General features: G+C 38.2%; 1 protein-coding gene across 13 annotated transcripts in view; it reads right to left on the bottom strand.

The window, feature by feature from the left end:
* PSD3 (pleckstrin and Sec7 domain containing 3) overlaps window positions 1-12,564 on the bottom strand; it is a 780,457-nt gene that overhangs the window by 407,272 nt on the left and 360,621 nt on the right. Inside the window, exon 1 of one of the 13 annotated variants that reach the window (XM_053216475.1) lies at window positions 8,783-11,995. The exons of the other annotated variants lie outside the window; for them this stretch is intronic. The gene's annotated coding sequence lies outside the window, so the exon portion shown is untranslated. Of the gene's footprint in view, window positions 1-8,782; window positions 11,996-12,564 lie in introns of those variants that run through there. 13 annotated transcript variants of the gene reach the window in all.

Genomic DNA, 12,564 nt, shown 5'->3' on the forward strand with positions numbered 1-12,564 from the left:
AAATTCATTAAAAAATACAGAAGGAAAAAAGTTTCAAGGTTATATAGTTACCTGGGAATCTTTACATACATTCAATCACCATGGGCCTTTTCTTTCTAATCTAACTTCTGTTCTTCCAGAATTCTCCTACTCTTCAAGGATGAAGATCATCCTCTTAAAAAATTCCAGTGCCTACAGAATACCCACCCTCCTCAGCATGATGTTTGTCACACTGTTCCCAGCATGGTGATCATACTATGGGCTGATCAAGTCTCTAGCCTCAGTCCCCACTGCGTCTTTCCCTGTACACCAAGCATCCCCTTTGGTCGAGTTATTGTTCCTGTAGCTCCAAGTGTCCTTCCTCCCCTCTGACATGGAAATCTACTCACTCCTCTGGACTCAGTTCAAATGCCTCCATACAGCCTACCCAAGCCCTCAAATGACTTGACTTTATAATCCCACAGCATTTCTGCTATGCATCTAAAAAGGGCATTTCTTTAATTCTGTCTTGAAATAAAATTACATAGTAGGAGATGAATTAAAAGATGCTCTAAAGTTAGAGAGAAATTTTTTATTATGAATTTATAAACAAATTTTTAAAAGGCTACCATCTCATATGGCTTGACTGGCAAAAAGCACAAAACAACATTTTTCCCTCAAAAAAGCTCTAGAAACATCAAACCTTAGTAATCTTCTATTGAATGAATAAGCCCTCTGGACCCTGTGGACTCTGGATTCCACAAGTGCAGTACAATGAGTTCAGGTACCACTTGGTCTTCCCAGTGAAAAACCCTTATGGCCCGCATCTAAAACAGATCCATTTGGGGTGAAACTAGCTTTACAGCAAGTTTTATGCCCCAAAACTCCCAGGGATTTCTTTTAGCTGTTTCCCAAAAGGAAATAGAACACATGCATACTGCAACTCGTTTCAAAGGATAACAGTAGAAATTACCTTTTGTGATCTATGGCAGATAAATAGGTATTTAATAAGTACTGGAGTACCCTTCAGCTATTCCATCATCAAACAATTTCATCTGCTGGCTTTTGAGAAAAAATAAATTAGTTAACTAAAGAGCTCCATTGTTCAGAAAGAACATAAAAGGACTGCAGCATAACCCAAACTATACCCCTGCAGAAGCTCTATTTTGTCTTTTGGGGGAACTTCCCCCACTGCTTGCAGACCTATTTCCTACCTCAAGGTTCCTGAAGCACAGACTAGATCCATTCAACCTGAACCAGCTTTGAGGACAGAGCACGTCTTAGGGAAAAGCTAATACATTTTCAGATATGTAAAACACCTATAGGAGCCAAATACTGGAGAAGCAGCGATGCTGAAACAGTTGTTCTAGCTGGCAGTATGGTAACCAGCACAGAATACTGGACTCAGGAGAGAAGCACAAAAACTCAGTGGTTAAAAGCAAGGATGTGGGACCCAGATCCCGGTTCACATTCTGGCTCCATGTGCACTGGCTGTGCGAAGATGAGCAAGTTATTTCTCTGTGCCTCAGTTTCCTCCTCTGTAAAACAGGTAAGAGTGTTACCTTCATCAACAGCATACAGTAGTGCAGCTACTATTACCAGTCTGGCCCAAAAGCTGAAAAGCCACATGACCTCAGGTAAGTCACTTAACACCTCAACTACCTCATCAGTAAAGTGAAAGGGTTAAATTAAAACCCTTGTTCAGCTCTAGAATTACCCTGAACTTAAATTTGGCACCACAACTCACACTGCCAAAATATGCAGTCTCAACTTCTTTATTAGTCATATACCAATCTCACATAAAATCAGCTCAGTTACTGTGTTTGTTTTTAACACAAGTTCAACATTATGTCAATCCTCAACATTATGTCTTTCCTCAGAAAGACACAGTATGAATAAGTGAGATATAGAAAATAAGAACCAAAAATATATTTAGTCTTCCTATTTACATTCAATTCTGAATTCACAGTTTAAAATTTATAACAGATATGATAATACACAGAAAAAGAAGCATAGGAAGCTAAGTTTACTCTAACTTGAAGAATACTGAAATCCTATGATAATTTTTTACTCACTGCTACAAATATTTTCATCAACTTGTACCATTCAGGCTCACAAAAGCAAACCTTCCCTTTTTTTGACAACAAAAGAGCACCACATACTACATTTTTATAAACGCTCCTGTTTTTCATGTTGCCTTTTTTTACTCTAGCTCTTTAAATATGGTCTTTATTGTAGGTGGGGTTCCTGAACTTTATGAGGCAGCCTGCTATTTTAGATGATGTAAAAGTCCAGTAGCTGCACTACTTCAACCCTGAAGAGCAAAAAAATTAAAGAGTGAAAGCATAAAGTATAGGCTTATATTTTCCTTTGTGCCCAAGGGTACACAGAGTTCATCTGTGTATGAAACCACCTTCCAAATCCCTCAAAAGTCTTTATTCAAACTCCACTAACAGCAGACAGGCCTTCCCTTCAGTTCTGCATAGGTTCTGATCCAGGTAAAACTAAATGTTTATGATACAGGCATACACTGTCCCTACCCTTTCGACTCCTCCAATTTCCCTCTTGCTACTATTATTGCCAATCCAGACAGCTCCCTGCAGTATCTTACTGATAAACTCACTGATAAGCATGCCAAGTACTATCTTTCATTCCCCTCCTAATTATTAACTTGGGAAGCATTTATTGAGTCAGAATTTAGGTGTCAGACACAATGGTCAATAAGGCAGATACAAGATACACTCTGGCATTATTGTTTGAGGTTATAGTTGAATAGCTGTAACAATTTTTAAAAGACATAATTTTAAAATTATAATGTTATTTTAAAGAAAAGACCAAGTGCATTAGGAATACATGGTAAGACAAGACTTAGTCTAAGGGATATCAGCCTTCCTGGAGAAAGTGACACTAAAGCTGACCCTCAGGACGACGATGCTAAGAGTGGGGGGACACAGGAAAGCTCAATGCAAAAGAACAAAACATATTTAAGGAAGAAAAAGTTCACTATGGTTGAAGTTCATGGAGTGGAAGCGGGTGGTATGCAAAACATGGAGTGGGCAAAAGATGAAGCTAGAGAAATAAAGAAGCTGCTACCTCATGAAGGTTCCTGCTGACATCACTATCAAAATACTTTATTCCATTTCAGGTGTATTTCTCAATTTTCCATAATAGTAGACCAGTATCAACTATCAGAAAATCAGAAAACTAAATCCATTACATGCTCTATTAGCAAGTACAATATGTTAATGGGAGGGATATGTGCATTTTAAACACGGACTTTCTAGAGGCAGTAGATGGGCCAGAAAGAGCATAGCAAGCGAGTTGTTCAGGCTCCAAGACAAAGCAGTGTGAAAAAATTGGGGATCAACACCAGTTTTCCACTAGTTTCATTTACTTAGATGTTCCCAAAGCACTCTAACTAATCAGGACAACTATCCCTAACAAAATACAACAGTAAAAGACATGCTCTACATTTCAATACAACTATTATTATCCTCATTCTAAAATATCCGCCACAAAAAAAAAGTGAAAAAAAAAAGATGAGAATAGTTACTTATACATTAAAATTCTCTGTATGTAAAAATAAAGCCCAAAAGTATCAAGTAAAAAAGTTATTAGAACTAGTATGAGCCAGCCTGCCTGAGGTGGTCAATTATGAAATAAAAATATTTTAAAGTAGCTTTAATAAACCATGAAGGAACAGTTGGATAACAGAAGAGAAAAAAAATTTACTCATAATAAGAATATAGTTCATAAAGTAGCTAGGAATCAACTTAAAAGTACAGAACTAAAATAAAGCTACAAAACTTTGCTGAGAGAAAAAAAAATCAGTACTAAATAAAGACTAGCCCTAGAATGAATATGGCAAAGATACCATTTCTCTCTCAAATTCCTCTCAAATTTAACACAATTCAAGGGGCACATAAAAAAAATCAGAAAGAACTAGAAGAAAATATAGCTAAATGTATAATTTCCTCACAGAGAAGATATTTCTAAACATGACACCGCAGAAATCATGTTTTAACTGACAGATTTAATTAATGTCAAAAACACCAAGCAAAATAAAAATGATAAATGGACAGAGAAACACCCATAAGACAAAGACAACATTGGCCTATTATGTGAAGGACCTCCTGGGTACCCATAAGAAATAAGTGAACACAACAAATCAAAAAATGGGCAAAAGACACTGTACTGAACATTCTAGTTGCTGTGTCTCTCCTAGAGAAGCTATTTAATCCATAGCCTCTGGAAAGAACATAGTACACCCCTCCCCATCCTGATCTCAGCTGACTGGACAAGGAACAACCATCTAATGAAACTGAGCCAGTAGACTGCTCACTCCTAGAAACCTGGGACACACATGCCCATGGTACTGAGATGTTGATGAGTGCCTGAACTGAAAGGTCATGTTAAAGTAGGGACTGAACTAATGACATGGTCAGCCAAAGCCAGGTGGAAGAAAGAGTTATAGGAGAACAAGGAGGCATGGAGGAAAGGCAAATCCAAGATGTAAAGTGAAGAAAAGCAGGACACTGAAGATGACAGAGGGAAATGGACCCTCCAGTTCTTTTTCTGGGAGGTCCGAGTGTCCTTTGTATTCTATTCTTTGATACAAACCAGAGTGCCTATGATCACCGTTAGGTAAAACCAGTTCATGTAGGTTATCAGTCCACTACAGCCAGACCACAGATCCACAACAGACATGAGCAAACAATTTACAAAAAAGGACAAAAAGATCAGAATTAAACATGTGACAAAATGCCCATACATGTAAGTTATCAAATAAGTACAGGTTAAGATATTCAGCTTTTGTAGCTATTAAACTGACAAAGATAATAAGATACTGAGATGGTCGCACAGTGCAGTGTGGAAAGAAATACGGGCACTTATACATTGGAAGGAGGAGTGTAAACTGTAAATTTTATAGTTTCAGTAAGACTAAAACTTGTATATCCTAAGAATCAGAAATTAGACTTTTAAGCATTTAGTTTAAGGAAATAGTCATAAACATGCACAAAAAATTAAGAATATTTACTATACAGCCATTTATAATAACACAAAAGAAACAAACTCAAAGATGACTTAAATCAGTGTTTCTCAAACATCATTCATTTATCACTTTAATGACTTTTGTATATCCCTTTACCACATGTATTGATTTACTTAACACTGTTCCTTAAGTCAGCTTATGCTTTTTATTATTTAACTTACTCTTTCCACAGGTTTTACTGAATGCCTACTATATGCCAGAAACTAGGTGCTGGAAATTCAGCAATGATGACAAAAATTCCTACCCTAGTGGAGCTTACATTTTGGTGGGAAGACAGATAATAAAATGAATAAAATATACAGCATGTTACTTATATGGTTAGGGAGAAAAGATAAAGCAGGCAAGGGGGAATATGAAGCTTTGGGGTAAAAGGGGTTAGAATTCTAGAGAAGGTAGCCAGGTTAAGTGCTCACTAGAAAGACTTGACATGAAGGGGCTAGCCATGAGACTATCTGGGAGATTAGCATTTCAGAAGATGGAATAGCAGTAGGGCAAAAGACCACAGGTGGAAACATTTCTGGTGTGTTCAAAGAAGGGCAAAGAAGCCAATGTGAGTGACGCAAAGTGAGTAAGAGGAGTGAAAGGAGAGATCATACAGCTATGGGTTGTAGACATGGGCTGTATTTTGTAGGGACTGGTAAGGACTCTGGTTTCTGTTCTGAGATGAGAAACCAAGAGACTGAGAAAAGACTGAAGGGGGACACTAGTTAAAAGGATATTGTAATAAACCAGTATGACTTGGATCATGTGGATTATGGTGGCTTTTGGAATGGTCAAAGAAATGAATTATTAATATATTTTGAAGGTAAAGCTGACCAGATTGCTGATATGCTAGATATTAAAGACGTAGTAAAATCACTTAAGGAGTAAGGCACTGAAGAGGTTCTGAGGACTCCCCAAAACTAAAGGTCTTTCATAGTAATTGTCATCACAGGTTTGATGTGCTAGTTACAATTTCAAAATACATATTAGAATGTGTAACTTTTAATAAAACACACTCATTCATATTATTTTCTATAATATACCATGAATATAAATTTTACTTTTGAAATTGTCTTCAATGAATATATGCTTCCCTTTTATAATCAGATTTCTTTTTAAGTGGTTCAGTTTTTAATATATGTGCAAGTCTCATTCAAATTGGGTTCTTTGTTTCTGGCTTGATCTGATAGGTAAGGCTTTTAAATTCACATCCAGGACAGAAAGGAACTGGGATAGAGACTTTCAAGGTGAGGTTAAGGGATTATGCTCACAAACTAAAAATAGAATTGCAGCAGTGACAAAGATAGTATACATCATCTTAAAACTCCAGCAGATGGCATTCCACATGCAAAAATCAAGGTCCAGGAAGTAGAAGACAGAGAGCAAATGTGAGATGCTCTTGAACCAGCCATGAACAAGCTCTTGGGCATTCACTGGACCAGGGGCCAGCTCTCTACCAAGAGCTTCCTCACTGCTTTGTGGTAAACAAGGCTTCTTGACACATGCCAATACCATAATACCATAATACCATATTTTAATAAGCTGCTCAAATGCTTCTACATAAATGTCATCTAAAACATTACCCAGGTAAAATAAACCTAGATTTTCCTACACAGCGCTCAAGAGGAATAAGAGCAAGTTCATTAAAAGTCAGAGTGGCTCTAGAAGTAATTGACTATACTTTCCCTCTCCATCCTAATGGTGTAATTTTCATAGGTAACTAGGATTAAGTGGAGGTTTCTGGTTACCAAGAAGTCACTATTCTTAGCACTTTATTACTAACTGGCAAAAGACCATAAATGTACATACTAAATGAAATGAGAGATGAAACTCCAAAGCATTCTCGTCAGCATTAAGGTTTTCAAGTACTCCACCTTGCATAAGAACTAAGATGACTTTCTTCTAACCTCAATCAGATCAACAACTCATTTTATCTTCAAAATGTCATGTTGTACATCAGACAACTACTGGATGGACAGTTAATCTGAGAATGAAATGATAGAGGACTGTTCTTGATGTCTGCCCTGTGTAGACACAGCTCTCTAATAAAGAACATAATTATGGGGGTGCCTGGGTGGTTCAGTCGGTTAAGCATCCGACTTTGGCTCAGGTGGTCATCTTGTGGTTTGTGAGTTCGAGCCCTGCATCAGGCTCTGTGCTGATAGCTGGGAGCCTGGAACCTGCTTCAGATTCTGTGTCTCCCTCTTTCTCTGTCCCTTCCCTGCTCTCGCTCTCTCTCTCTCAAAAATAAATAAACATTAAAAAAAAACATAATTATGAATGGCTTTAAGTTGTGTCTCTTATAGAATGAATCATATGGTTTAACTAATTATCACACAAAGCCTTCTGACAAAGCTCACACCTATTCACCCTGCAGCCCTGAGCAAGGCTTTTAGTTTCTAAACCATCTTCTAATACTAGAGTTTAAGGTTTGATTTTATGTAGAGCTATGGCTTCATGATGTGATCAATAAGCATTAAGTCTAAAAAGCTGCCCCAAATAATATACTGTTTTACCACTCTTGACAAGTGTTAGAACATGGGTTTCCTGGAAAGGAAAAAAATCTGACCCTCCCTTCCTCATCTCCTCTGCTCTCCGAAAGCACTTCCGTGATTAGTAAAGCTAAGTATCATTATTCACTAAATGTGTCCCATCCTCTTAAAAAAAAAAAAAAGAAAGAAAACAAAAAACAAACAAACAAAAACAAACACAAAAAACTACATGTAGTTGGAGAAACTTTTTTAAGTACATGTAAACCAAAGTTCAAATTTTTAAAAACAAATATAAGCCTTCAGTGGCTGACACCCTGTTTCAGCAAAATGCATTTCAAAAAATTTTGGTAATTAGACTCTGTTTGTTTCTCAGTAATCTCAATCAGTCTCTAAATATTCTACAAATGACCCAGAGGAAATGGGCTTATCGTACAAATGGAAATGGCAGACAACTCAAAACCAACTTTAAAACAAGCAGAAGGAAGAGGTCTTTGAAAAAGGAAAGAAATCTCAAAACACCACTTCCTGTACTAAGCTCTCTCAAAAGCAGCCAAGGTACTGTTCCTCATTTTAACCAGAAGAACCACAGAAGAGTGCTAGCATCCTAACTTGAGAGTACACCCTTTACAAATGTTCTGATTGGTGAATTCATTGGTTTCTTGCATTATTATTATCTCATCAGAGATAATAAGACAGAAAAGACATCCCTTAGTCCAAACATATCTTCTCCACTGCACTTTTAGACACAAATCTGGTATGCCTGGGTGGCTCAGTGGGTTGAGCATCCAACTTGGGCTCAGGTCATGACCTCACAGTTCGTGGGTTTGAGCCCCACATCGGGCTCAGAGCTGACAGCTCAGAGCTTGGAGCCTGCTTCAGATTCTGTGTCTCCCTCTCTCACTCTACCCCTCCCCTGCTCACGTTCTGTCCCTTTCTCTCTCAAAAATTAATAAACATTAAAAAATAGACACAAATCTAACTTATTTTTAAAGGAAAACAATTTCTTAAGCCTGAAAGAAGAAAAAGACCAAAGCACAACAGAGCAAAGCTTTTCCTTTAAAAGATTCTCTGTCAAAAGGCAAATTGCCCTGTTTTGTCTAGGGACACCTTCTCACAGAACAATCCACCAAAGTACCTTGAGTTTGTTTTTCCTCCTACAACTCATGGCCCTGAAAGGTGGAGCCAGTTTGCTACAGCAAAGCAAAGGGAGTAACAGGCTGTGGCCAGTGACAGAGGATGCCTACTTTGAGGAGAAACACTTCTACAAATGTAATAAGCTGGAGCCAGGATTACTTACCCAGAGGAAAAGCAAGTATCCTAAGGTTTTGCAGCTCCAGTAGTTCTAGAACACACTACTCACCACAGACAGGTATCACCCACTGCAAGTCAACTCAACACTGAGCTCAAAGTACCAGTGGAGTTATCCTCCAAGTATTTTAGTACACAAAGCAAGACTTGGGCTTGGCTGTAGCTCTCCCATGACACAGTGATGACACAATTAGCTCCACACAGTATCTCCCTGCCTCCCACACAGCCTATGGCAATAGACTGACAGATGTGCTAGTTACTTAGCAATACTTTGTGGTTATTTCACCCACATCATTCACATAGACAGACAATGCAGTACCATCGTTCCATAAAAACGTTTCCCTATCCTCCCACATACTGTTCCACATAATAATTTACATTATTACATGGAGGAACAAAATAATGGCTCATGCTTAGTAGAAAGTAACCATCCCAAGAGTCTTTAAGGATCCCACTGCTGATCTCTTTGTTCTCTGGGTCTCAAACAAATCTACTCTGCGTTATTTCAAAGGAATGTGACTGCCAAGTGATTAAGCCAAATGAGCTTAGAGCAAAAACTACCTTCTGCCTAAAAACATCCCACCATACAAACCATGCTAAGCAGGTATGCCTCATGGCCGCAGTCACTCCTGAGTTATAGGCTGGGGTGGGAGGTGGATATTGGAGGCTAAGCCAAAATGTCTCAAAACTCTTATGACAAACACAGTGTCCTCCTGGAGATGACCTGGGTGTATGGTATATATTTTGCTAATGGTAAATGAACTAAATGAACCCTTGTTGGTCTGCCCAGGCTGAGGTAAACATTTCAGTGTGATGCAAAATTTCTCTCATTGTAATTCAATGCATTCAGATAAAAATGACAGTTAATATGTATTAAGCACTTCCAATGTTCTAGGTAGGCACTGCTCTGAGACTTTTATAGGCATTAGCATGTTTAATTATGAAGTAGGTATTATTAGTATGCCTACTTGACAGATGTGAAAACTGAGGCACAAAGGAGCAGCATGCCAGAGCTGGGATGTGTATCCAGGAAGTCTACTTAAGACAGCACACTGCTTATCCTGCCTCCCTAGGACAGGTCAATGTGGTGGTGGGGGGGGGGGGGTGGGCAGTGTCGTAAGGCAGATTTACAAATAGTGGTCAGATGCAGCACACATGTTGAAAACATTCTGGAACACTAGGATATATACAGAAGTCAAGAGAACTGAATTCTTGTTTCATCATTAGCTGTGACATTTGGGGCAAGCTGCCTCACTTCCTTAACCTTAGTACATTCATTCATCTGCACAACTGTGTGCATGTGTGTGTGCGTGTGGGTAGGTGGACTGGGTGAATGTCCCTTCTCCCTCTAAATTTTTACAACAGTCTACTGTATCTGGTAAGATTATTAGAATACTATGTGCTACTTAAAAAATAGTAAAACAAGAACCTAATTAGGGGTTAGAAAGCAAAAGAAGTCTCATAATTTCCTGTTGGATAAAAATCAAGTTTATAAACTGCCCAGTAAACCCCTGGCCAACACTGACAATTCATGCTTACGGCAGTTAGATAGTACCAGCACTAATTACATGACTTAGTAAACTGTCCTACTTATTAGGGCTTGCTAACATGTGTACCTGTGTGTATGCATGTTCATGTACAGCACAGAAAAGGAGGGAGAACTATGTTATGTTTTCTTAGCAAGGACAACACACTAAAGCAGCCCCTGAGCAGTGCTGTGGATGCCCAGAGTAGAACTCAGTATCAGTATCACTGCGTTTAAGCTTCTGACAAAGCAAGTTCCACTTTCAATCATCTGATAAAACCAGGAGTTCTTTATAATACTTTCTTATTTTTAAAAATGACTATTTAAACTCACACATCCACACAAACACACACATACACAGTTTTAAAACCCACCAGCACGGAGGAATTGCTCTTACTTGCCATAGGAGAAAGGGCTCCCTACACCCCATATGGAAATGGAGAGAGGAAGAGCAGGTGTTGTTTGAACTGGGTAAAAAGAAACATGCTGGTGAGTCGGTGGGCTTTTCTGGGTTGCACCCAGCCAGCTGGTATCAGCCAGTCATGCATGAGTGACTCAACTACGGTGATGACGGACAAAACTCTCTGACTTTTTCAAGAGACCCTTGTTTGCTGCTAACAGAAATGAACCATTCTTAGGAAGTTGCAGAAGGATCAGGTCAGGAAGAGTTTACATTGAACCAACACCACCTGTAGAAAAACCCCGCATGACTCAGTATATGGGGTAACAGAGTGAACTTAGAAGCACAAACTAACAAGGGTCCCTGGTCCCTTTCTTTAATTAGAACCTACTCTATTTATAAGCAGTATACTCAAGACCAATGGAGGTAGACAGCTAATAAAGAAACCCTAGTTACTAATCATAGGAACAGAAAGTTAGTGCAGAGCCCTTCTTTGCCGTTTCAGATGGACTTCACCATCCTCCCAGTAGTCAATATTTCAAATGTCTTAGAATCCTAGGAAGGAATAAATACCTGCACCCTACTGCTGCATACACAACAAGACTTGTGTCTGCTAATTGAAGATCACACCAACTAACATTTAGCCCACAACCAGAGCTTCCTGGATGAAAACCACAACTACTCTGCATAGCTTAACTGTGTGAATTCCCATTATCCCAAGGCAACTCAAGACTGCACAGTTCCAAAGTTTACATGCCTTTTATAACTCCTCTGTGTTGCAGAGACTGCTTAGAGGTAGTCTATTAGAGAGAGAATTTGTTTTTGACACAAAGATGCTCCCACCATGGGCTTAAGGAGAAAAATCTTTTCAGTTCTCTTTACAGCAACCTAAATGTTTTCTTTATAGGTGCCTGGATGGCTCAGTGGACCATGCGACTCCTGATCTCAGGATTGTAAGTTCAAGCCCCATGTTGGGTGCAGAGATTATTTAAAAATAAGTCTTAAAAAATAAATGTTTAGTTTTAAGAAGAGTTAGAGCTCCCAAAAATTTAGAGTTTTACTAATATACAGACTTTATTAATATTCAGTCAGTGAGAGCTTTGTAGCAAAGGTTTTAGACATAAATATATATCAGAGAATGAGTGCACGAAAGAAAGCTTAGTACAATATTAAGGTACAGAAGCTTTCCTCTTATGTTCCCTTTTGTCAGAACTTTATGGAATCAGGCACAGGATTTGTCTTGGGTAGAGACCCATACATTTTTATATTACTATGACTTTAAAATTTTAAAGGAGATATTCAGTTTCCATGTTTTTTACACTGTCAATGTACCACTCTAGAAAGCTAGGTCTCTAACGTGGTTGTTAATAAAAATAAAATCATCAGAAGAATTATAGGGACCAATTACTGAAAGTTATTGTTCTAGATAGACAAATACCAGCACAAAATTAAAATCGACATAATTAAAAATCTAAGCAAGGGAGTCAGACATTAATTTTTTTTCTATTTTTTCCCTTTATGCAATAAAGTAGCATAAAAGACATTAGGAAATTCCTTTACCCTGGAAAGATGCCTGAAAAGAACTCTATATTCTGGATTTGTAGTTCTTTCTTCTCTTCTAATAATAGCTTTGAGATACAGCTTCAATCCTCACCTAGCACCCCTGAGTGAAAGACACCAGAAGAGGTACAAAGTATAGAAGAGCAGTAGAAAGGAAATGAGTAGGCAATAAATAATGTCCCTTGTTGCTAATTTGAGCTTTATGCTTAATGGAAATAATCTAAACAGTATAGTGAAAATAGAAGCATTTTCAAATACATGGAATTACTTGATAATGCTTGATAAT

Source organism: Acinonyx jubatus, chromosome B1, assembly GCF_027475565.1.
Source record: "Acinonyx jubatus isolate Ajub_Pintada_27869175 chromosome B1, VMU_Ajub_asm_v1.0, whole genome shotgun sequence".
Taxonomy (NCBI): Eukaryota; Metazoa; Chordata; class Mammalia; order Carnivora; family Felidae; genus Acinonyx; species Acinonyx jubatus.